Here is a 27,841-nt window from a genome sequence, read left to right as displayed (position 1 = left end):
GTGGAATTTAATACTTTTCTGGCCATTTGTCAGACTTCCCGCTGTTATATCCAGGTAAGTTGGTGTAGAACTTCTTACTCTTCCCTCGCTGATTTAGGATAGCTCGCAGCACTATATTTTTAACGATTTATTTTGCGTATTACACTTCTGCAACGCATTTATGATCAGGACAAGTCTAGTATTTTGTGAGTTAATGCCAGACGACTTTATTCAAGGTGCGAGAGAGGTATAGGAGCCCGAATGTTGATTCTGTTGTCACCATAAGCCCGCTCATGGTTAGGCTAACTCTAGTTTATTATTCCGGTTGTTGTTACATTCAATTGAGAGTGAGTCATACGAGCCTGAGTGTTTATTCTGGTACTTACCATCCCTCCATCCCCACTCATGGTAGGGATAACTCTAGTACGTTGTTCCTGAGTGTTTATACTGGTACTGTACCATCCCTCCATCCCCACTCATGGCAGGGATAACTCTAGTACGTTGTTCCTGAGTGTTTATACTGGTACTGTACCATCCCTCCATCCCCACTCATGGCAGGGATAACTCTAGTACGTTGTTCCTGAGTGTTTATACTGGTACTGTACCATCCCTCCATCCCCACTCATGGTAGGGATAACTCTAGTACGTTGTTCCTGAGTGTTTATACTGGTACTGTACCATCCCGCTATCAGCTGGGAGGGAGTCATAGTCTGGGAGTTGGAGTCGTATCCAAGTGGCGTTGGCTGCTTGGTAACACGTCTTCTGTAGCGATTTATTCTGTACAATGCATCACAATATACTTTTAAGATACTGATGCAGATTATGTCCATATTAAGACTATATAATTAACGTCCAGTCCTTTATGAATGCATCGTGACACGTAAAGCACTTAGCATGTTGAAGCTTGGACCAGACATTGTGATATATGAACCACTATGTGATATATGAACCACTATGTGATGTATGGGACAGACTATGTGATATATGAACCACTATGTGATATATGAACCACTATGTGATGTATGGGACAGACTATGTGATATATGAACCACTATGTGATATATGAACCACTATGTGATGTATGAACCACTATGTGATATGTGAACCACTATGTGATATATGAACCACTATGTGATGTATGGGACAGACTATGTGATATATGAACCACTATGTGATATATGAACCACTATGTGATGTATGAACCACTATGTGATATGTGAACCACTATGTGATATATGAACCACTATGTGATGTATGGGACAGACTCTGTGATATATGAACAACTATGTGATGTATGGGAGAGACTATGTGATATATGAACCACTGTGTGATATATGAACCACTATGTGATGTATGAACCACTATGTGATGTATGGGACAGACTATGTGATATATGAACCACTATGTGATGTATGGGACAGACTATGTGATATATGAACCACTATGCGATATTTGAACCACCATGTGATATATGAACCACTATGTGATATATGAACCACTATGTGATATATGAACCACTATGTGATGTATGAACCACTATGTGATATATGAACCACTATGTGATGTATGGGACAAACTATGTGATATATGAACCACTATGTGATGTATGAACCACTGTGTGATGTATGGGACAGACTATGTGATATATGAACCACTATGTGATATATGAACCACTATGTGATATATGAACCACTATGTGATGTATGAACCACTGTTTGATGTATGGGACAGACTATGTGATATATGAACCACTATGTGATACATGAACCATTATGTGATATATGAACCACTATGCGATATATGAACCACTGTGTGATGTATGAACCACTATGTGATATATGAACCACTATGTGATATATGGGGCAAACTGTGTGATATATGGGACAAACTATGTGATGTATGGGACAGACTATGTGATATATGGGACAAACTATGTGATATATGGGGCAAACTGTGTGATATGTGGGACAAACTATGTGATGTATGGGACAGACTATGTGATATATGGGACAAAGTATGTGATATATGGAGCAAACTATGTGATGTTTGGGACAGACTATGTGATTTATGGGGAAAACTATGAGATATATGGGACAAACTATGTGATATATGGAACAAACTATGTGATGTTTGGGACAGACTATGTGATATATGGGGAAAACTATGTGATACATGGGACAAACTATGTGATATGTGGGACAATGGGCCAAACTACATAATATATGGGCCACACTGTCATATGGGCCAAACCATGATACATGGGCCACACATTGTGGTATCAGCCACACTGTGATATATGGGCTGTACTATGCGATGTGATATATGGGCCACACTATGTGATATGTGGGCCACACTATGTGATATGTGATATATGGGTCACACTATGTGATATGTGATATATGGGCCACACTATGTGATATGTGATATATGTGCCACACTGTGATATGTAATATATGGGCCACACTATGTGATATGTGATACATGGGCCACACTATGCGATATATAATATATGGGCCACACTATGTGATATGTGATATATGGGTCACACTATGTGATATGTGATATATGTGTCACACTATGTGATATGTGATATATGTGCCACACTATGTGATATGTGATACATGTGCCACACTATGTGATATGTGATATATGTGCCACACTATGTGATATGTGATACATGTGCCACACGCTGATGGTAACGTAAATATTATTCTTGGCATTTTTTAGTATTATTTGAAAACAACGTCAAATGGTACACTAGAGTATGTTGTATAGGCTGTGGCACCATTGTATGAAGATCCACCTTGACTGAGAAATTTGAGTCTTTCCATAACCAACGAAACTCATTAACGCCATAAGTTTTTTTCCCCTTAGTGGATTCCTGTAGGCTGTAAAAGAAGGTAAGGCTTAAATATGCAAGAGAGAGAGAGAGAGAGAGAGAGAGAGAGAGAGAGAGAGAGAGAGAGAAAGCCAATAAAGACACTCTAGGAAGCCAGCTATGCCAAGGTCGTCTTGATTTGAACAGGCCCAGGTCTCCCGCCAATATCTGACTGTGACGTCACAATCGGCCAGCCCGCCCACCACGTTATAAACAGTGAGGCACGCGTACAATTCACCCACATATTTCAAATTTTTCCTCTCTCCCATCTGGATTTCGTTCACGGTAAGCCATACACGTATTATTAAATATGTATAGCCATACTAGAATGCATGAAAAGCATCATTGCTATTACTGAAAGCATTTTAAATGAGAAATTAGAGGTATCAGACTGTCAACAGTGGATATCTTCTAGGGTACAAAAGTTTTCGTAAATACGTTAGGCAACGAAATTACAACACAGCCTAAGTTTCTCAGTGTTCTTTATTAACTGTGCATAATATATTTTGGTGGATCACAGTCGTATTGAGATGTTACTTTGGTTACTGATGCCTTACTTCATTCCATGCAAAATAACCTAGGCTGCTTAATGGTAGCTTGATTTATTCATTTAAGTTTATGTATTCAGTGAAATATCTAGGTAACAAGGATATCAACCGACAAGTATAGGCCTAGCCTAGGATAAGATGAAACCTTTATAAGCCCAGCCCAGGCCAAGCAAAAACATCTATGGCCCTTGTCTAGGCAGGAAGAAATGTATGGGCCTAGCCCATGCCAAGAAAAATGCATAGGCCAAGCCCAGGCCGGGAAAAATGTGCATAGGCCTAGCCTAGGCCAAGAAGAAATGTGTATGGGTCTGCCCAAAGCCAAATGTAATGCCTTTGCCTAAATCTTATGCCTAAATGATGACAAGAATTGTTAGCTAAATATGAATATTAGCCAGGCCGGGGTCTATTTTATTGATACTCATGTTTCCTATAGTTTGAAGAGAGGGACTTGAAAAGAGATTTGCGCCGGTTAGAGCATAAATAGAAATGAAAATATGATACAAGATACTTATTATTTAAATGACATCAGTTCGGTAAAATTGCTGTTGGGCAAGTCTTTAACTAATACCCATTATTTTGTATATAATTAATTTAGTCCCCATTACAGTTAGGTAAAGTTGTTGCACTGTTTTATGGTAGAAGCTATTAGATGGATAATAAACTAATCTGACCTTACCTAACAAGGAGAGGAGAGAAAAAAATTACCGATGATTGGAATATAGTTATATGGCAATATGCTTATATAATTATATAGCTATATTTACCTATACCTAGCCCAAGAAAAAAAAAAAAAGGCACATTATATATGCGATGCAATGCAGTGGTAGTCAAAAAGCTTAACCTATACAATATTGGTTGACTATGTATATACGTATAGTGTCTATATTTTCCTCCTTTGGTGTACTGTTTCTGCTTTCTTCAGCAATTCAGTTTTTTACCAATGTGTAGGTTATTTATACCTTATTTTTCAAATTCCCCGGAAATTCATGCATATTTTATGTTAATAGAGGCATTAAAAACAGTAAAGTGGACATAATATTGGGTTTATTCAAGTGGGTTTTATTCAAAATCCAGGTGGACAAAAGGTGGGCCACCGACGTTGTTGCCAACCCGGATTTGTGTGTATTATTTTACCGTGCAAGTAAAACAGTTATTTTCATTTTGTACAGTGATAAATAATCTTTACACAGACAGGTATCCTAATATCTTATAAAATTTGCATCTGAACACATCTATTCGTTAGTTACAATGTTTTAGGCCTTAAATTCGGGAACAGTGTAATTTTTAATGTTTGTCATAATAATAATAATAATAATAACCAGTATTAGTATTAACACTAATAATCATCAATAAATAATAATGGCCATACATAAGTAAGCAAATATTAAATGTGTACGCATGAGAGAGAGGCAAAGGCAGAGGGAATTTGTGGCCACCGCCTGTGACGTCATGTCTCTCCTCCGGGCCTCTATATCAAGACGGCCTTGACTATGCCAAGTCACCTAGAATACGCTGTTGCGAGCAGGACGGGGAAAGAGAATGTAGAAACTTCCTAGCAAAGAGAAAATTCTGTTAACGTCTTGACTACAGTGGCGAATGTGTCTTTATTCTGGCTTCTACACACGGTTTTACTCAACACAGGGGAGAGCATACTAACGGCATGAGTTATAACCTTCATCAACTTCCTGCCAGCCACAAATGCCTCGTATGTTGAGTGAAACGTGTGGTGGTACAAGACTAAAACATAATACAGTACATCATGGAAGTAAAGGGTCAGCTCTGTTCTCGGAACCTTTGCAGGACTCCCAACTTACTAATTATTATGGCATCACTGTTTCCTGGAAAAACAAAATGTAGCTGTTTTTCTTCTTACCTTTTGTTTCTTCCAAACACTTCATATTGTGTACCGTTCCTTCATGTCTTAACCGCTCCACGCCAGACTACCTACTGAACAACTGTCCCTTTGATCGAATAAATAATAAATAGTGTTTATTATTCCTCTTATTATTATTATTATTATTATTATTATTATTATTATTATTATTATTATTATTATTATTATTATCATTATCATTATTATTATTATTATTTATTATTATTATTATTGTTGTTGTTATTTGAAGATGATACTGTGTTGTTAAGTGAAGATGAAGGGGAGCTGCAAGGCTTGATGGATGACTTTGGGAGAGTGTGTAAGAAACGGAATCTAAAGATGAATGTAGGAAAGAGTAAAGTTATGGTCTTTGAGAGAAGTTAAGTCAGTGAATGTACAGTGAGGTTGAACGAGGAGGAAATGGAAAATGTGAGTACGTTTGAGTACTTGGGTGATGAGTAAGGATGGAAGTTTGGAGGGTGAAGTACTTGAAAAGGTACAACAAGGAAGAAAGGTTGCTGATTCCTTGAAAGCAATGATAAGAAACAGAGAAGTGAGCATGGAAGTGAAATAGTTATTACATGACAGTATTGTGATACCAACTCTGATGTATGGAAGTGAAGCTTGGCCTTGTTGGAGTGACACAAGTCATGAGTGAGAGCAGTGGAAATGAGTTATTTGAGAGGAGCCTGTAGAGTCACATGGAGAGACAGACTGACGAGTGAGGATGTGAAGGAACGTTGTGATGTGGATGTGGATGTGATAGAAAGAGTTCGGAGAAACACACTGAGGTGGTTTGGCCATATGGAGAGGATGGAGAGTGGGAGACTGACGAGGAGAGTGTATGTGAGTGAAGTGGAAGGGGAGAGGGGGAGGGGGAGGCCAAGGATGAGATGGAGGGATGGAGTGGAGAGGTATGTGAGGGAGGGGGGTGTGAACTGGGAGCAGGGCAGTGAAATGGCGGAGGACAGGGCGACGTAGAGGTAATTTGTTTGTGGCCACCCCGTATGGGATTAACCCTTTAACCGCGGGCATTGTTTTGCCCCGACTGTCCTCTCCCGCGGGGGTTTCGACCAAAATGTAAACAAACTTTAAACCTTTATAACTCTGCACAGAATAAATCTAGAGCGAAAAATAAGGTACCATTAGAAAGTACTAACCTTCGGCTTTGCAATGATGTAGGTTTCATGATTTTGTTGACTATCACTGGATGGGCAGTGCCATTAGAAGTGAGCGATCTAAAATCACTATTTTTCGCTCACACACCATTACCTTCGCTCATACACCATTACCAAATGCCAACCTCATTCTGATAATAATACTATAAACATATATGAACACTGCACATACGATAAACACCCACTCTGTGTTCACTGAGCAGGTAAAAGGCACTGTAATTACCTGCACTTCACTGCCACATCAGTGGTGTTGTAATCACTATTTTTCGCTCACACACCATTCCCAAATGCCAACCTCATTCTGATAATAATACTATAAACATATATGAACACTGCACATACGATAAACACCCACTCTGTGTTCACTGAGGCAGGTAAAAGGCACTGTAATTGCCCGCACTTCACTGCCATATCAGCGGTGTTGTAATCACTATTTTTCGCTCACACACCATTACCAAATGCCAACCTCATTCTGATAATAATACTATAAACATATATGAACACTGCACATACGATAAACACCCACTCTGTGTTCACTGAGGCAGGTAAAAGGCACTGTAATTGCCTGCCCTTCACTATCACATCAGCAGTGTTGTCACTCACACAGCTGGACAGATACTGATGCGTGTTTGGTCCGGGGTGGGGGGCTCAGGGGGTGGGAGGTGGGGCCCCAGGGGGGGAGGAGGGAGGTGGGGGTCAGCTGGAGTGAAAGAACTTAATAGCTACTCTCCCTTGAAACAATTGGCGCACGGAAAAAACGCGGGGTATTCAAAATATTCACAAACATTCAAGAATGACACCCGCGGTTTGGTCCAGTTTTTGCAATGTCATTCTGGAATGACACCTGCGGTTAAAGGGTTAAGGCGTCTGACAATAGAAAGATAGACAGATCATTATTATTAAATCTCTCATATAACACACACACACACACAAATATATATATATATATATATATATATATATATATATATATATACACACACACACCGGTATATATCAATGAATCTGTCTATATATATATATATATATATATATATATATATATATATATATAGATAGATAATTAGATAGACAGATAGATGGATGGATGGATTGATAGATAGATGATAGAGGACAGAACAAGCGATGATAAAAGGGCGATAAGTGATAGTACAAAAAATTGTTATATTAGTAAAGAGTTTCTCAGTAATGAAATAAAAAACAGTAAATCCCAAGGTAGAGGCATAACTACTCGTAATAATCTGAAAGTGTACTACACAAACAGCCGGAGTTTACGTAATAAATGGATGAAGTGAGGGCTTTAATTTGTATAGAAAAAATAGACATTGCCATTATTAGTGAAACTTGGATGAATACAGACACTCAAGAATTTTTAGCAGAATATCAGAGAAAGGGCTATAATATTTTTGTGTCAAACCGTCTGGGAAGGAAGGGGGGCGGGGTAGCTATTTATGTAAAGGATTAATTAAACTGTTACAATAAAGCAGACATTAAAGTAAATAGGTACACCGAAAGTGTCTGGGTTGAATTTAGTAACAATAGGGAGAAATTAGTCTTAGGGGCAACTTACAGATCTCCAAAATTAAGTAGAGCAGATAGTAAATACCTCTGGGAGGAAATTAGGAAAGCATCACAGTTCAGCTTCGTAATAATTGTAGAGGACCTTAATCTGCCCACGATAGATTGGAGAAATCAGACAGGGGATGCAGTCAGAGGAATTTCTAGAGGTAGTACAGGATAATTTCCTTTATCAGTATATATATCAGGGAGCCCACCAGAGGTAATAATATACTAGACTTGGTGTTAGTTAATAAAGAAAATATCATTAGTGATATAGAGGTTGGTGGATGACTTGGTAATAGCGATCATGAAGAAATTAAGTTCAGATTTATTTGCGTGTCTATTCCACTGAAAATACCTCCACCGTTCCTAATTTTCGTCTAGGAGGTTTTGATGGATTAAGAGCTTATTTTAGAACGGTATTCCACAGGGAGAATAGCTATTTTAGGGAGTGCCAGGTCAGTGGGGAACCCCAGGTCATAGATGAGGGACAGGAAAAAGGTGGGAATGAGCGCCAGGCGTCTGTGGAGGGTGAGGTCATGGGTAGGAGTGTAGCACAGGTGACAGGGATTAACTCAGGTCAAGTACGAAACAGACGTTCGACCAGTGAGAAATATAACGAGTTAGTAAACATAATACACGGAGGCCAAGATGGATATATCCCTTCAAAACCATTTAGAACGAATAATTCAGAACCAAAATGGTTAAACAACAGATTAAAATCTCTCATGGGCCAAAGGAAAGGAATATATAGAAAAATATAATGTGGAGAGGAACACTTACGTAACTAGTACGCGATTTTGAATAGAGAGGTAAAGAGGGAGATACAGAAAGCAAAGAGAAGTTATGAAATTAAGGTTGCTAGTGAATCAAACGAAAACCCCAAGGGTTTTTATCAAATGTACCGTACAAAAACTGAAGATAGGATAGGACCACTCAGAACAGAATCAGGTGACATTACCAGTGAAGACAAAGAAATGTGCTCCATCCTAAATAATTATTTCATATCAGTATTCACCAAGGAAAATCTAGACCTGGTCCCTCAAGCAGCAAATATTTATGATGATAATACGGAAAATATTCTTAGTAAAATAACCATTAGTGAGGAGGATGTACTGAAAGAAATTAATAAGTTAAAACCTCAAAAATCGCCAGATCCGGATGATATATATGTAAAAATTATAAAAGAAACCAAAGAAGAATTATGTCAGCCACTTTTAGTGTTATTTAATGACTCTTTAATTTCAGGAGAAGTTCTAAAGGCGTGGAAGACTGCAAACGTAGTGCCCATCTTTAACCTGAGGCGTCCCATCGACGTATGGGTACGTTGCAACATTTTGCATTTGCCAGTCCCGCATGCCATTGTCTCGGCAATTCACCTGTTACCAGTGACCTGGCCAATAAAGACATTTAGGGCCAGAGTGATTCCCCAATCGATGACAATGTGGAGGACAAAGCTTGCATAGCATTAGAGGAAGAAACAGTTAGAAATGATGATCAGGTAATGTGGCAAAAGAAGGTCAGGTATGGTGATGAGTTAGTGAGTGAAACAATGCTTATAATGCCTATATTACTGTTTGAAAACCAATACACTCGTACTACATATAAATTTGTACCAAGTTAATAAATAAATACCATTTATGAGTGGTGTGAAATAGTTAACCTCCCATGAACTCGTTTTCTTTGGTGCCAGTCTGCTAGAAAACCCAGTAAGGTAAGGAGGTACTGCTACCTGGATCGAGTATTTTAAACCTCAGGTGAGCGATTTCTCTATGAATTTTCGATGTTTTCGAAAATACCTCGGGATTGGGGGATGTCAGAGGTGCAAAATAGCTCGGGACGTGACGGGTTAAAAAGGGTGATAAAGCAGCTGCATCGAATTATTGTCTGATAAGTCTAACGTCAACAGTAGGAAAAATATTAGAGTCAATTTTGGCAAATAAGATTAGAGAACACTTAGAAAGATTTAATCTTATAAATGAAAGTCAGCAGGATTCAGGCAAGGACGATCCTGCCTCACAAACTTGTTGTCATTCTACTCGGAGGTCTGTGACGCAGTAGATAGTGATAAAGCTTAAGATGTTATTTATCTGGACTTTAGCAAAGCTTTTGATAGGGTCCCACACGAAAGGTTAGTTAGAAAGGTTCGAGCACACGGTATAGACGGCGATATCTTAAAATGGATAGAATCCTGGTTGAAAGGACGAAAGCAGAGAGTATTAATAAATGGAACTAAGTTGGATTGGGGATTAGTAACTAGCGGTGTACCACGGGGTTCAGTATTCGTTCCCTTACTATTTAATATATATATATATAAATGATCCAGACTTAGGAGTCACTAGCAGCATCAGCAAGTTTGCCGACGATACAAAAATAGGGCGTATCATTAAAGTGAGCATACAGGATAGAACTAGAAGTAATGGTTTCAAACTAGAAAAATTCCGTTTCAATAAGGACATAGGTAGAATATGGTTTGGCAATAGAATAGTAGACGAATGGAATAAGCTACCTAGTAAAGTAGTTGCTGCCTTTTCCATTGAGAGTTTCAAGCATAGACTAGATAAGCATTTGACAAATAAGGGGTGGGTATAGAAAAAAAAAATCTTATAACCAATACTAATTCATACTTTTTCCTTTTCAGGTAACACCACGTTAGTCTCTATTCTCCTTTCACACTCTCCTATAAAATGTCCACGCCAGTTGTTCTATACTGCGTGGTGTTCTTTCTGATTTTTTCCTGCCGGCTTCGGCTGGAAGGTTGGAGGGCAGGGGAGAGCTGTCTTCTTTGCTGTCCTTATCTCATTCTAGTAGTTCAGTTACTCTTCTAGGAGCTGCCTAGCATGGGCCAACCGGCCTACTGCAGTTATCCTCTCTTCTTACGTTCATATATAGATACAGATACTGTAGTGATAGATAGATAGATGGATAGACAGATGGATAGATAGATGGATAGATAGATAGATATAAATAGATAGATACATAATGTAATGCTAGGTGTTTTAGGTCCGGCTTCCCGTCCCTCTAACTCCTAGTGTGTAGTGGGGCTCTCTTTCTAGACCAGAGCTTAGACAAATAGGAGAGAGGCAGGACACAAAAACTCAAGGCAACAACCTTACACGTGTATTACTAAGTTGGACAGGGGAGCGAGTAGATGTCACTGATACAGGTACACTGGACAATTACAACTCTTACGTCTAGATATGGGTTATCAGTATCACGCAGGATACTGCTCGGATCACAGTGAATAGCACTTGAGGCAGAGTATTATTAATTATGGGAAGTCCGGGTTTTCTATATTTGTGGAGTCGCTAATATTATTCTTTGCTGGTAAGTGTTTCTTTGGCACTGGGGTCTGGATATGGCCTTAGTATCAGGAGGTATTTTCTGGTGGTAGCGTATTCACTCTGATAGACCCGACTCTCACTGGGTGGCCGTATTTGTGGTTACACTGTCGTCGTTACTCATTCCACCACTTTGGTATCATCACCGACTTCCGTTGGAGGGTTAGTTCACTGTTCTGCCTCTATATTACTAGGTCACAGACACTGTACTATCACTGTCACTCCTTTCGGGTCCGGGTGTCGTGGCGGTCAGGTACAAGGGAGGTGGAGGTGTCACAGCTCTGCTACTGACGGGGCTGGGTTCTGCTGGGGGCCTCTATATCCAGAGGCCACGGGATCATGCGCAGGGGCGTCTGTTCTCGTCCAGGGCTGTGGGTGGCGAAGGGTCCCACACTCTTGGGGCTGGGGGCGGGAGTACAGCCCTCAGAGCTGGGGCCGAATAACTGCCTGAACCTTTCGTTCAGGCTCGTGATGAAGGACGAAGATCTCCGGCGTCGAGGTGTGGGGAGTTCCCGCCCAGGAGTCCTGGGGGCAGTCTGGGGTTCCCGAGGGCTGCGGTCCCCAGGGCTTGGTGACGCCATCAGGAAGGGACTACGGAACTGGTCTGCATCAGGGTCCATCACATGGGTCTCCTCCAGATCCGGTTGTATGGAGCAGAGGCCGGGAGAGACCAAGGGGCCTCTCCAGTACTCCTCTAGGCCCGAGACTCCCTCTGAGTTGTGGGTCGGGGAGCAGGCATCAGCTTTAGACGGAGGAGTGGCTACAGGCCATCTCCTGCTGTAGGGCCTGGCTACTGGCTGTGGCCTTCTGGGGGCGCGGCTACTGGCCGTGGCCTGGGGAAGTGAGCAGCTACCAGCAGACCCAAAGGCACCTTCGGAGCAGCTAAAGGCCATCTCCTGATGTAGGCGGGAGCGGCTACAGGCCGTCTCCTGACAAAGGCGGGAGCGGCTACAGGCCGTCTCAAGAAAAACACCTTTGGAGCAGCTACAGGCCATCTCAAGAAAAACACCTTTGGAGCAGCTACAGGCCATCTCCTGACGAAGGTAGGAGCGGCTACCGGCCATCTCCTGATGAAGGTGGGAGTGTCATAAAAACTTTATATTTATTTGTAGTGGAGTTTTATATATATTAGACTTGTGGACGAGCGGTTATTATACTGGAGTAGCTTTGTAAGTAGATAATCTTCTTTCCCATTTGTCATGTAGTGACAGGAGAGGTAAAGAATAGTATGGGACTATTTTTATTTGTCTTGGAAATATTAACAAGTCTCTCACACAGAGCGAAGTATAGAGTCCCGCTAGCTATCTCTCTGTCTCGCTCTCTCTCTCTCTCTCTCTCAAGTTGCTAAGCCCTTCTCCCTGCGACCTGTCTCTTCTATCGCCTGTCTCCTTCTGCGCTCTCTTTCCTAAATTCTGGTGTAGCAGGGGTGTGTCACGTGTGTTCCTTGTGAGTGGAAAGTTCTAGAAGCCTGTGTGTGAGTATGTGTGTATGTGTGTGTATGGTCACTAGGCGCCGTCGTGTGCCTATAAAGCATTCCTTGAGTTAAGAGTGTGTAAGCATGTTTAGCATTGCTCGATTGTCGCAGACACAATACCTTCTCATCATCTGACTCCCTGCTTCTATCTGTCTCTCTATCTATCTATCTATTATGATTTGTAATTATAATATGGAGTCCTAACATATTGCTCGGCCGCGCGAAAATGGCGTACCATCGACAGTTAATAGTCATAACATATTAATACATATTATATACACATTATAATAAACTTATAAGCTAATTAAGTGAAATACATAATATTGTAAAAGTAACATAATTGTATGAATATTGTATACATATAATATTCATAGTAAATAGTAATTATTCAGTAATATTACATTTTAAACAAGTTGTATACATTTTGTGAGATGTGTATGTATAACAGACATACGCATATAATTGTGCAATGGTAATACTGCTAGGTTATACATTACATATTTGAGTTATCACTTTAGTTATGTCTAATATTTCACCTAACTTGTATGATGATACTGGTAATACAGAATTGTGCTATAATTGTATGACTTATAATATTGTACTAACATTGTGGTAATACATAATTGTAATATTTTATGAATTGTTACATAATATTGTGGTAATGCATAATTGTGTTGGCCTTATAATTGTAGTTACATTTTGTTAATGCAACTGTTACATAAGTGTCTTGGCCTTATAATTGTAGTTAAAGTTACATAAAAGTTACATCTTGTTAATGCAACTGTTAAATGGCAAAGTGTAACATAATGCAATCGTTTGTCGTTACATAATTGTTACATATCGTTTGTAGTTACATAATTGTAGTTAAAGTTACATAAAAGTTACATCTTGTTAATGCAACTGTTACATAAATGGTACATATTGTTTGTAGTTACATAATTGTAGCAAGTGTAACATAATGCAATCGTTTGTCGTTACATAATTGTTACATATCGTTTGTAGTTACATAATTGTAGTTAAAGTTACATACATAAAAGTTACATCTTGTTAATGCAATTTTTACATAAATGGTACATATTGTTTGTAGTTACATAATTGTAGCAAGTGTAACATAATGTAATCGTTTGTCGTTACATAATTGTTACATATCGTTTGTAGTTACATAATTGTAATAAGTGTAATATAATGCAATCGTTTGTCGTTACATAATTATAATATGGAGCTACATAATTGTTACATATCGTTTGTAGTTACATAATTGTAATAATTGCAGTCCTGACATATGAATCCCGTCATGCTGCGGTCGATGATAGTGATGATGTGACATGCCACTGGCTCGTGGAGACAACAATCTGCTTTTTTGTTTGTAGTTTATGTGGTATTTTTAACATATGTAGTAACACTTACACTTATTTTCATTTGTTTGTTATGTGATCTTACTCTATTTCTCTTTTTTCCTTCTTACTTTTTCTTTCTTTCTTTTTTTTTTTTGTATGTATTGATTCTCTATAGTTTGTTTTTCTTCGCTTGTGTACGCTTTTTCCATGTTGTTCATGGTTGCATAATTACTGGCTAATTTCCTTGGGATACTTTTTTAAAGTTTAGTTTATATTGCACAGGTATTATTGAAAATGATATTATATAGTCCCATATTTTGTTATTTTATATAAAAAATATATACACTATATACAGTATTAACTATATACATTGACTTGTTGTTCACTTGTACCTATCGTGGGTAATATGTGTGTCAGCACTGTGTGGAAATCATTGTCTTCACGATTGTGTTGAAGATGTTCACTCTTGCTAACGTCATTTGTGTTGGCCTTTTTTTTTTTTTTTTCTGGTTTTCCTTGTAACTTAATTTATCTGTTTCCACTAGGTAGCTTTAATTAATAAATGTTTAATATATTTCTTATAATCGCTCACTGAGTAACTGTGATGGTATATTTTCTTTATTACTTTGTAGATATAATAATGTATAGCTGTATGTATGAAACACGTATTTTATGTAGGTATAAATGGTAACACTCGTTGGTAGTAAATAAATGTTATAATAAATGAATGAATATATACAGTGTAGAATATTTATTGTTGGTGATTATTTAGTGTTTGAGTTATGCAGATAACTGAAGTAAGTATGTGTATTTAAGCTGTAACTATACAGCACGTTTTATATGTTTGTACAGAAGCTTATTGTCTATCATTGTGTATTGTATAAATGAAGTAACTATGTAAATCACTAATTTTTACCGTGGTGGGAATGGTGTTAATGATGGTGCAGGTGGTGAGTTGACTGACGTGGCGTCTTTTCAGCAAGCACGCATGATGACGTCGACTTCCCACACTGGTAGCTGTGGTGAGTGAATGAGTAGCGATGAGTAACTTGAGTGAAGATGAGTGAGTAAGATGAGTTGTGAATATGGACTTGGTGTTTGCTTCGTCGTCTTGACCTCTTCACTCCTGCGTAAGCGTTGGGGGTTGGGTGGATGTAGCAGATAGAGGAGGGTGAGGTCTGGTGGATATGAGTCGTGTCTCACTCTTCGTTTGTTTGTTCCGTTTTTCTATGTCAATGTTTTCTCGGTCCTTTTCTCTTGTGATTTACTCGTTGTAGGCTGAAGACTGCCGCTACTTGTAGGTGCGTATAGAAGATTATACAGACGACGTAGAGTTGTTACTTGTAGTTGATTGTAGATGGTTGTAGTTCGTTGGTTCGTCGTAGGAATTGCAAGATCGTATCAATATTTTGTTAAACTACTTGCAAGGCGTCGTGTGATCACTGCTACATCAGCGTGATGATCGTGGAGACGGAGGGGGCTAGTTGGAGAGAATACTGTCAGGAGCTGGTTGTAAGTTGTTGGTTGTGAGAGGTATTCTTGTTTTCAATCTTGATATTTTGTAGGAATTCAATGTTGATTCGTAGACGAGGTTCGTATACGTTCGCTGCCACCAAATGTCATAAAAACTTTATATTTATTTGTAGTGGAGTTTTATATATATTAGACTTGTGGGCGAGCGGTTATTATACTGGAGTAGCTTTGTAAGTAGGTAATCTTCTTTCCCATTTGTCATGTAGTGACAGGAGAGGTAAAGAATAGTATGGGACTATTTTTATTTGTCTTGGAAATATTAACAAGTCTCTCACACAGAGCGAAGTATAGAGTCCCCCTAGCTATCTCTCTGTCTCGCTCTCTCTCTCTCTCTCTCTCTCTCTCTCTCTCAAGTTGCTAAGCCCATCTCCCTGCGACCTGTCTCTTCTATCGCCTGTCTCCTTCTGCGCTCTCTTTCCTAAATTCTGGTGTAGCAGGGGTGTGTCACGTGTGTTCCTTGTGAGTGGAAAGTTCTAGAAGCCTGTGTGTTAGTATGTGTGTATGTGTGTGTATGGTCACTAGGCGCGTCGTGTGCCTATAAAGCATTCCTTGAGTTAAGAGTGTGTAAGCATGTTTAGCATTGCTCGATTCTCGCAGACACAATACCTTCTCATCATCTGACTGCCTGCTTCTATCTGTCTCTCTCTCTATCTATCTATTATGATTTGTAATTATAATATGGAGTCCTAACGGGAGCAGCTACAGGCCCTCTCCAGGACGGGTGAGCGGCTACAGGCCATCTCAGGGAAGACACCTTCAGAGCAGCTACAGGCCGTCTCAGGGAAGACACCTTCAGAGCTGCTACAGGCTGTCTCCTTATTGCCCTCAGAGCGGCTACAGGTCGTCTCCTTCAGGAGGGTTGAGCGGCTACAGGATGTCTCGAGAAGGATACCTTCAGAGCAGCTTCAGGCCATCTCCTGACGAAGGCGGGAGCGGCTACAGGCCGTCTCCTTATTACCCACAGAGCGGCTACAGGCCATTTCCTTATCGAGGGGTGAGCAGCTACAGGCTGTCTCAAGAATGACACCTTCAGCGTGGCTGCAGGCCATCTCCTGATGAAGGCAGGAGCGGCTACAGTCCGTCTCCTTATTGCCCTCAGAGCGGCTACAGGCCGTCTCCTTAGTGAGGGGTGAGCAGCTACAGGCCGTCTCAGGGGTGCTGGCAGGAGCTGGAGAAACAGCTCCACCTCGAAGCTGGTTGGGGAAGGCTTGCCTGGAAGGTAGTCTAGTATTCCTGCTATGGTGGTGGTGGTCGAGTTCCGGGTCATGGAGCGCGGCCTGGGCGGACTTATGTCGTTGTTGCTCCGAGTCCCGGCACGCTCTCGTTGCTCCTCTGTGGGTTCCTTGTGGGGGTGTCTGGGCACTTCCGGGGGCACTATACTGCATTTTAGATAGATAGATAGATATAGATAATATAGATAGACAGATAGATAGATACATATATAGATAAATATCTTTTTTACTGTCATACATGAACGGTGTGTACCTGTGGGTTATTGGTGTACTCATCGTCATTGTCGCTATGTGCTGTGCCAATTTAGCATCCTTTCCTGGTATTTATTACAAAGAAGAGCACAACTTCTCTACACCGATGGTGTTTGGAATTGTACATAATATGTATGTAGCTTAACCCCTAAACTGCAGGGTTGTTTTTGCCTGACTTGCGTGTCTCGCTGGCATATTCATGCTCCGACAGACTCTCTAAAAATATTTGCCAAAAATCAGTTATTAGTCCTAGAATATTATAATTACATATGCTTATGGCACATACCTTCAGCTTTCCCCTGGGATGTTTGTTGAGTCTTCGTTGAGTACCATAGGACTTGCGGAGACCTCTGAAATTGGGTAATGAAGTCTCCACTTTACACTTCCCGACAACCAGTAAAATGATTACCACAGCCTGATATTATCACTAGGAACACTATTCTATGATTCTCAAATAGTTTGGAATCCATACTCCAAAAAAAAAACAGTGAAAGCATTGAAAATTACGAGCACGTATGACCTTCCCACTTGCGATCGTTTGCCGCTGGTGTTCTGTCATTTATTACTCATAAAAACACTCACACTTTATATTTCTATTACTATATAACACTTATATATATCTACAGTCTTTATCCATAAGTTTCCTTCAGTAATAGTAGTTTATTGTCACTGTAGGCATTCAATTTCTCTTTCAGTAAAATACTTAGCATGCACTTTCTCGTCCTGTATACTAACGTTGAGAGTGAATCTGTCACTTTCATTTTCACTTTCATAACTCATAGTGTTCATACATGGTAGAGTGAAACTTTCACTTTCATTACTCCTAGTATATATACTCATATTCTTATATTACTACTCATTTACATTTCTATTTACATTCTCTATTTTATTTACATTATTTACATTTCTATTTTATTTACACTGTTATGCAGTCACTTGCAGTAACTTATAAAACTATTTTCCACTGTTCACTTATATTTACATTCATTGCTTTCACTTGCTGTTTACACATTATTTACACATTATTTACATTTCCACTTGCACTGTTTTACTCACCAGATAGATCGTAGTCACTGTCTATCATTTTCATTGACAAATTAGCCAGTTCACGTTCCACAGCAGTCACTTAGCCCTTTACCCCTTTCCACACGAGGTATAGTAGGGGGTTGAGGTCACAGGGCCCTTTGCATGGTGCTAAAAAGCGGCTGAATTGGACAGGCGCGAATCCGACGTGCTTTCACCTTGAAAGACGACAGTAAACTGAATACAGTGTGGTGGCCTGCCTAGGGGGAGTGCAATGCTGCCAATGTCAGTGGGGTGACAGCTGCTAATATATACGCTATGAAAATGAAATGATTGGCAGGAAATCTAGACAATACATAATAAATTAGGTAGTTCCAGGTGAATGTAAATATCACTTAGGCTTCTCCCTTCCTTTCTTATATATATATTTTTATTACGAGAATAGATTATACGGCATATTTCAAGGGGAAATAAACAGCGCAAATTAGCGAACGAGTGCACGTGAGGTGTTGTCAGGTGATAATTAGCCAATTCTAGGTGTATGGCAATATCGCTTACCTTATTTCTTTCTTGTATATATTATTTGGTATAAGAATAGGGCATAGGGCTTATTTCAATGGATGAAATCAGTGGAAAATTCCAGGGAAGATTTGCTTAGCGTAGCACGGCCGGGCAGGCGAGAGGAGAGGGTAATGGAGGGGAGGTAGGGAGGGGAGTCAAGGACGCGGAGAAATGACTAAATTGTCAACAATGGATGGGAGTACAGATGAGATTAGGAGTGCTGACTAGTGTTGGACATTGGTAGTACTGATAGATGATACAAGCCACCACTTGAAAGCCCGGGTGAATTCAAAATAACACAGAATCACAAAAGTGACGCCCCTCGGTATGATCCCTTGCTCCCAAGCGTCACAAAAGTGATGCCCCGTGGTTAAGGGGTTAAGCAGACTATTCAATGCATGATGGCAGATCTATCTATCTATCTATTGCCAGACACCACAATCCCACAAAGGGTGGCCATTTGACACTGAGTTAGTTGTTTTACAGGGAGGGGCACCAACCCTCCACCAACCCACTTGTTGACATGTAGGGAGCACGTATGGTTTGGTTATATGGTTACCACCCAGCATTGTAAATGGTTTCTTGGCTTACAGGAAACCATTTGGCTTGTCACTCAGTGTAAAGCCACCTGTAAAGGAAAGAAAAGGAATTGATATAATGTGGTACTGGTAACCTTTACAATGTAATATGCGTGACTAGATGTCAGATAAGACATCTTATCCCTGTACTGTTTAGTAAAATGAAAAACATTGATGATATCATGATCTTGTGGTTAACCAAAAAGCACAGATGATAACCAATCACAGCATTCAGTTGACGGAAGATCTGACTGGTCTACCGACTCAACGTCACATATGTTAGTTACCCTAAGATGTAGAAAATGGGCTGTTACCTAAGAGCCCAAAACAGTGGCTATTACAATTATAATGCGCCATTGCAAAATATGCTCTACAACAACAACAAACATGGAGATTATGATGAAATATTCACAGCATGTCAATGAATCATGCCTTGTAAACATAATGGGAAAACTCTCTGCAGCATAAGCATTGAAAACAACTGTGAACACAGGCAAGGGACGGGACAAAATGCCTCCCTGTGCTCGTATGTGCTGTCGTCGTCTCTTGCTACTTTTTATAAATCGGTACTGCTACATCAGTTATAAAATTAAGATGATATACCCTCATATTAATTGTATTTCATATTTTTTTTAACAGTATACCCCAAAAAACCCACAGATAAAAATGTCGGAAATTTTCCTACTTCCGGTGGGGTGACATCACAAGCTACCGAAGATGTCATCGATATTCATTTGTTTTTCGACTAGCAGTTTAATTTCCATCGAACGGTGGCCCTGCCTCTTAGTGCTCCATGCCCTAGTGCTCTGACTTAATGTACCAGAGTTCTGAGGGATGGCTGAACTTTTGGCTTTAGTCATGGTGCCAGCGCTAGGTAAGTATGATTATCATATTATGTACTGTAGCGTTGTACTATATGTACAGTACTGTATCAATACTGTATTGTATTTTATGCATATTTTAATCATTTACTCATGGATAATGTTGTAGGAAAGTATTTAGGATAGAGGGTCGAAATGGATAGCTTATGGTGGGGACATTATTATCTGTCTATCTATCTAGAGCCCAACGCCCTAATCCCACAAAGGGTAGCCGCAGACAAAACGCCTCCAACTCGCTCTGTCACCCACCATTTGACTACCCTCCCCCCAACTCACTCCCCTCTCCCTCATATACCTCTCAACTCCATCCCTCCACCTCTTCCTCGGTCTACCCCTCCCTCTCCCCCCCTCCACCTTACCTACATACACCCTCTTAGTCAGTCGTTCATTCTCCATTCTCTCCACATGCCCAAACCACCTCAGTGTATTTCTCCCAATCTTCTCAACTACATCCACATCCACCCCACAACGTTCCTTCACTTCTTCATTCGTCAACCTGTCCCTCCATGTCACTCCACATGCTCCTCTCAAGTAACTCATTTCCACTGCTCTCACTCTTGACTTGTTCCCCTCTTGCAAGGTCCGCGCCTCGCTTCCATATGTCAGGGTAGGGATCACAATACTATCATGCAGTGACTTCTTAACTTCCAGACTCACCTCCCTATTTCTCATCACTGCTTTCAGTGAACCAACAACCTTCCTTCCCTGCTGTACCCTTTCATGCACTTCATCCCCCAAAGTTCCATCCTTACTCATCACACTACCCAAGTACTTGAATGCACTCAGATTCACCATATCCTCACTATCCAACCTCACTGTACATTCTGTGACTTCATTCCTCTCAAACACCATAACTTTACTTTTGTTTACATTAACTTTCAGCTTCCTCCTCCTACACACATTGTCCCAAATTCATTCACAAAACCTTGCAACTCCCATTCATCTTCACTCAACAATACTGTATCATCAGCAAACAGCAACACCATAATCTTCCAAATCTCACCCTCATTCATTAGAGCCACCCCCACATTCACTGCCCTACCTTGCACCTCCTTTACAACCCCATCCACGTATATATTAAACAGCCATGGAGACATCACACAACCCTGTTTCAGTCCTACATTGAGATCAAAGAACTCACTCAGCTCACCATCCACTCGCACCGTAGCCCTAGCTCCTTCGTACATACGCTTCACAGCACTCAACAATTTCCCCTCCACTCCATATATTCTTAATACCTTCCACATACCTTGCCTATCTATTCTGTCATAAGCTTTTTCTAAGTCCATGAAGGCAGCATACACTTTCTTTCCCTTCTCTAGATACTTCTCCACTAAACATCTTAGAACAAATATCTGATCTACACACTCTTTTCCCTTCCTAAATCACCCGTGTTCTTCTCCAACTAGCTCCTCTGTCATATGCCTAACCCTATCAATGAGTATTCTGCCATATATTTTACCAGTCACACTAAGAAGGCAAATACCCCTATGGTTACCACATACTTCTCTCTCCCCTTTTCCTTTGTATAAAGGAACAATTATACATGATTTCCAGTCCTTTGGAACCCTTCCCTCTTCCCAAGCCAATCTACACAACTTCCATATCCACTCCACAACAATCTCACCCCCATACCTCAGCATTTCACCACACACTTCGTCAATTCCTGGGGCCTTTCCCAACTTGATTTTCATCATCGCTTTCACTACTTCCGCCCTGCTGATCTCTTCCTCCCTCCTCTCATCTCTTCTTCTCTCAGCCATTCCCCAACCACTTATACTCGCACTGCTCTCACTCTCTACATTCAACAAATCATCAAAGTGCTCCTTCCATCTCCTCAACTTCTCTCTCTTCTCCACCAACAATCTATTATTCATATCTTTCACTCCCCTACTATTTCCCCATTCACACTGCCTTTCTTTCTTTACCTCCTTCCTAAGCACTTTCTTACTCTCCCTCCACTTCACACTCAGATTCCTCCCAAACTCTTCATCCACTTTCTTCTTACTCTCCTTAACCAGTCTCTTCACCTCCCTTCTACTGCTTACATATACCTCTCTCTTCTCTCTCTCATCTTCTCCCCTACCTCTACTCGCTAACCATTCACTATATGCCTTCTTCTTTTGTTCCACAGCTCGTTTCACATCATCATTCCACCATGCTGTCCCTTGCACACCCTTGCATCTCCTCCTCACTCCACAAACCACCTCACATGCAGCGCCTATCTCTTCCGTGAATATCTTACATACATCTTCCACCCCTTCCATCTGCTCTAGCTCATACCTTCCCAATCCTTCTTCCACTATGCTCATATACTCTGCCATTGCTCCCTCTCTTGCAATTTCTCCACTCTTGTCACAGGAGCCGTTTCCTCCTGTCTTCCCCTTCGTCTCCTCAGCCATTTTCTTTGCAGCTTTACCTTGGCCATCACAAAGTGATGGTCAGAGACTCCATTCCCCCACCCTCTCCACACTCTTGCATCCAACACTTGTCTACTCATTCGCTCATCCACACACACATAGTCTATCATTGCCTTTCGTTCAACAAGCTCACCATCCATCCTCCTCATTACTCTCCATGTATACCGATGGATCATGTTATGCCGAAAGTAAGTGTTAGCTATTGCCAACCCCTTACCAGCACAGATGTCCACCAAAGCACTACCATTCCCATCTACTTCAGCTGGCACACCCACTGACCAACCACTCCATCCACTCATACATTCCCAACTTTGCCATTCATGTCTCCAATCAAAAACACTCTCTCGCTTCCTTCAAATTTGTCCATACATGCTTCTACTCTCGCCCAAAACCCATCTTTCACTCTTGCCACTCGGTCCTCTGTCGGAGCAAGCACACATACAATCGCCCACCCTTGTATACCTACTTTCATCCTCACCCATAAAATCCTTGCACCCACTGTTCCATACTCTCTTATATTCTTCTTCCACTTCTTGCTTATCATCAGACATACTCCTTCTCTTGCCCTCTCATTCTCATTAACTCCCGCACATATACCTAAACCGTATTCCCATTCTCTCACCCTTTCACCTTTCCATTTAGTTTCAGTCAATCCACATAATATCCACTCTTGCATCCTCAAGCACCTGAACAATCTCTCTCTCTTTCACTTCATCATTCACTTCTGTCACATTACAAGTTCCCACCCTAAGAATGTCCTTTGTCCGTTCCATAGTTATCAACATATGGTCCGTCTGGGTCCGAGGCGCTTTATTCGCTTGTTTAGGTAGTTCTTTTTACGGGGTGGGGCACTAACCCACCACCAACCTTTTAGTCGCCTCGTACGACAAGCAGGGATACTGGGGGAGTTTTCTTGAAACCCTACCCCCAGGGGTAGGGCTTAACACTAAATGGATAGCCAATTGGGGGTATCAGTGCAATATGAGACATTTTTGCAATATCCAGCGGGGAGTTTGGCTGAATTATGTCGGATAATTGAGGGATTATCTGGTGTAATTCAACCCTGGACTTTTTTTTTTTTATTGACATTATTTCATTGACACTAAATTGTTCTTTACAGTGGAATGGAAGAACAATTTTAAAGACCCTTTCAGGTATTATGTCGAATTAAGAAAAAGAAAACCAGCTAAGCTGAAATCCCTGCATAAAGAAACTTTCTGCCAACAATGATAAATTAAAAATTATCATAAAATAACAGAAAGTTATATATTAAGAAAAAGTTTGCAGCCAAACCTGACATTCTAGACATGCTAGTTTTCTAGACTTTCTTTGATGTTAACCTTAACTTTACCAAATATTACACCACTAGCGTAAGAGAAGGAGGTTTTAGAATACATTTTATAGTGGCTTCTGCACTACATACTGACTGCCTTCCTCCCAGAAGAAAGAAACAAGAGACATCATTGCAAAAGCCCCTTGTTAGATGTTTGTGTTGACCCAACATGGCGGTTGTTGTTGTTACGTGACGTCACACCAGCTCTATATGACTGGATGACTTAAGTGTACCTAGACAGAGGACCAGAGGCAGTGATGCGTCTTCAAATGCCCTTGCCACGGTTACATCTTGATATTGCTCTTAGGCTCCCAGATTTCGGGTAGCAATACTTTCCTATTATGCTTGATGCTGTTATATTTGAACAGCTGAGCTATGGTTAAGGATGCTGCAGAACGTTGTCGTGGCTAGTCAATGCTAGGTCCTTCAAGAATCATTGTAACCAGTGTCATGAGGAGGGTTGAGACACTGCTTTCTTGGCATTTATCAGAAAAGGATCTGGTGAATCCTTGCCCTTCTGTCAATATATCCCTTCTTACATTTTGTACAGCTCATAACAGATGTACAGCATCATCGTCGTGATCATATTCACATGCCTTTGCTAGAGCATCTCCTGTGTCATCTCTGAAGGCCAGGAAAATGTCATGTCCCTTGTTATGTTTCTGCATATTTGGGAACCTTGTTATGTTCCTGCACATTTGGGAATTGGGCTAACATGTGTTCCTTTAGTCGGGAGCTGTGCACTCATTGATTCAGCTTTATGCCATGTTCTTCCATTCTCTGAGTATAGAGCTTGACTAAGTCTGACAGCTTGAAAACAGGTGCACTGATTTTATCATCAGTGGTGCCTTCCATGTATGAAACTAACTCGGCTAATATCACTGATGACACGACCATCTCATAGGTTGTCTCCCGTTTTTCAGTTTCTGATACAGCTCTGGCTCTGTTGTGTGCGGATGTCAGACATCTCTTGTGATACTTGGCTTCCCTGGCCACCAAGTCACCTTCACTCAGTTGGGCCAGCAGTTCTGTCCTCCAATAGCTCTGCAGCTTGAAGCACGTGTTTGTCCACTCCAAGAGATTATACATGGTGACACTGTTGCCCATGTTCCTGGTGGCTGAAAAAGCACAGTGCATTTCTCATGCTGTCTACACATGTGGGGTTAGATCTAGTACGCTTTGTTGAGCTTGTTGAAGTGCTTGACCCAGCCTCCTGGCCTGAAGACTCCTTTCTCTAATGAGCGTATTGCAGCTTCAAGTTGTCATATCTAACGTGACAGAATTTATGCCATTTTGCTTGGCGTGTGATCAGCGTACTTTCGATGCCTTCATCTTCATCAAGACCTTCAATGTTCACACCTACAAGTTCTCTCAGTTCATTGAAAGCCAATAAATTGTCAGCAAGTGATATGTATCCTGCCCCACCATCATACCTTTTTGATGCAGCCGGGCATATTAGTGGCTCTGATATCCTATCTTGATATCACACAGAGTTCCCAGTTGACTGATGCTGGGGTTCTTGGTGTGTCCAAACTGCTAACATCAACGAGCTTGAACTCCTTCGACATGACTGTTGCCGCTAAGTTGACTGGCGTGAAGCACACAGTGTTCATAAACTCGACACATATGAAACAATAGAAACGAACTAATTACTGTAGAATTATTATGTTACAACAGCATATTCAGCACATTAATTATATAACACAAAAACACAATAGCACATTGTTTATTATATCACAATAGCACATTAAGTGAAAAATATATTTTGGGCAACCGCCAGTTGACGTATTATGGGTTCATCTAATGCCTCTGAATCCCCCTTTCTCTCTTCCTATAGCCTATTATTTCCCTGTGCTTCACAGTATTAGACGGTCTCACAGAACTAACATAGTGAAACCTATTTTTTTTTTTTCCTGGATCTGTCCCTCATTTATAGTGGCAACTTAAATCCAGTATCGAGTGGCTCCATATCTGAAAATGTTTGTATACCATTACTCCATCGCTGTGCCAAAGTTGGTGCTTTCATCATTAAATGCACAATTGTTATGAGAATTGTAGCTATGCCACTCCGCTAATAGCACATTAATCCTAATTACTTACCGTAACATCATCATCATTTTGTAAAAATAATATTGAGTTTCAGTTGTACCATATTAGTTTATGACACTTTTTAAAAGTGGATACTGATAGTAAAATCATTTGCGAAATCTCCTAATAATTTACCCTAACACCGATATAATTTTCATACAGGCATTAACTGTGGCGGAACCAGACTACGAACCCTTCAGCATTTCTTCACTTCTGCATTTACAGCAACATGGCAGCAGTGGTAAGTTGCAAGCACCATAATTTTCCCTAGTCTGTCCCATTGATAAGAATTAATGGTTTTACATCAAGTTGGGTAGTTAGGTGGTGGAAGCCTCGGGTCAAAGACAGTTCTGTATAGGTGGTGGTTCCAGTCCAACTGATGATAGGATTTTATTCCTATGCCAGTGGTAACAGAGATGGTAATGGAGTGGGACGCCTTCAAGTGGTGACACCAGTATGACTGGACAGTTGAGCTAGCCGCTTTTACAATCGTCCCTCAGTTCCTTCCTTATCCCCCCGAGAGAGGACTGTGGCCTGTGGAAGAAAGGCAACTTCGGCCTGCAATCCACTGGTTTCATGTTCATATGAGCCTTGGGTTGCACCTACTAGGGTAGGCTATCAGGGATGTAGGGTTATGTCTTGTGGCTTTGATGATCTAGACAAGCATAGTATAGCCTTGAGGCCTCATATGCCCCAGGTCTTATGCAGCCTGGAAGGCGAAACATGTAATTGGCTGTTGAATTATATGACACTTTCAATAAATTATAATATTTGCATTATTTGTTATCATTAAAAAATACCACGGAATTCATTGGGCATTAATAAGTTCATCGCATACGACTATAATGTGACTAGTTCTTTCCCTGTGTAATGTTCAATCCAGATCTTGCAAGCAGGTTTCCTGTTAAGCAGCTTCTACCTTGTGTACCTGTTTGCAGTTCCAACTAGCACCCATACTCCAAAACCCAACTTGAATATTCACATCCTAAATTCATATGACTGCTGGTCAATAGTGGTAGCTTTCACGTATGTTTTGTATGCGGATCAGTGAATAGAATCTCCCACGTGCCAGACTTCACTGGGGTGATAACTTTACTAATAATTCCATGGTAATTTCTGATAATAATCATTGCACCCGTAATAGTTGTGTTTGCCAACTAGGTAAGTTTCACTGCTGTGGTATGAAGGCTTTGAAACACCAAGAATTTCATAGCAATCATTCTGATAACACTTATGTTTGCTTCATGCACATGCCTTCACCATGACACAAGGAAACTGGAAGCAAAAGAAGTGGTGACAAGGTTTCATTGGTTAGCATCTTAGCATCTTCAGCCCAATGACATTCTTGCTACAGAGAGACGATTTTATTCAGACTGATAAAGACTTTTTGCACTGGAGGGGTGTGATATAGCCTTCATGAGCCTGGTCAGTACTGAAGGTCTAACCAAAACTGAGTAAAACGATCTGGAGGCAGCAAGAAAATAACTCAAAAACACATTGCTCGATTGTAAAGGTTATGTAGCGAATCTAGATGCAGCTGTGAGACATTTTCCCTTAACCCTTGTTTACATAACAGTAAAACTGATACTTCGTTCACAGGACAATCCTGGAGAGTGCAGCGTGTGCCTCACCACCTATGACGAGACTGATCGCCAGCCACGCAGTCTCCCCTGCGGTCATACTTTCTGTTCCCCGTGTATCGTCAGCTGTATAAAGGAAAGCCAGTTGTTATGTCCTGCCTGCCGTGCTTGTCATCCTGCAACTTCCTGCAA

General features: G+C 40.7%; 1 long non-coding RNA gene across 1 annotated transcript; it reads left to right on the top strand.

Annotated features, from left to right (window-relative positions):
* LOC145409780 (uncharacterized) lies at nucleotides 1-27,829 on the top strand. Its single transcript, XR_013899174.1, has 4 exons — nucleotides 1-54; nucleotides 9,265-9,338; nucleotides 26,232-26,310; nucleotides 27,669-27,829. It is a non-coding gene; the product is annotated as an uncharacterized LOC145409780 (long non-coding RNA).
* Nucleotides 27,830-27,841: the final 12 nt, after the last annotated feature.

The sequence above is a fragment of the Coenobita brevimanus genome, chromosome 83 (genome assembly GCF_032717465.1).
Source record: "Coenobita brevimanus isolate Jiangsu-jjx chromosome 83, ASM3271746v2, whole genome shotgun sequence".
Taxonomy (NCBI): domain Eukaryota; kingdom Metazoa; phylum Arthropoda; class Malacostraca; order Decapoda; family Coenobitidae; genus Coenobita; species Coenobita brevimanus.
The sequence above is the reverse complement of the archived record's forward strand: the minus strand, read 5'-3'. Positions and strand labels throughout refer to the sequence as shown.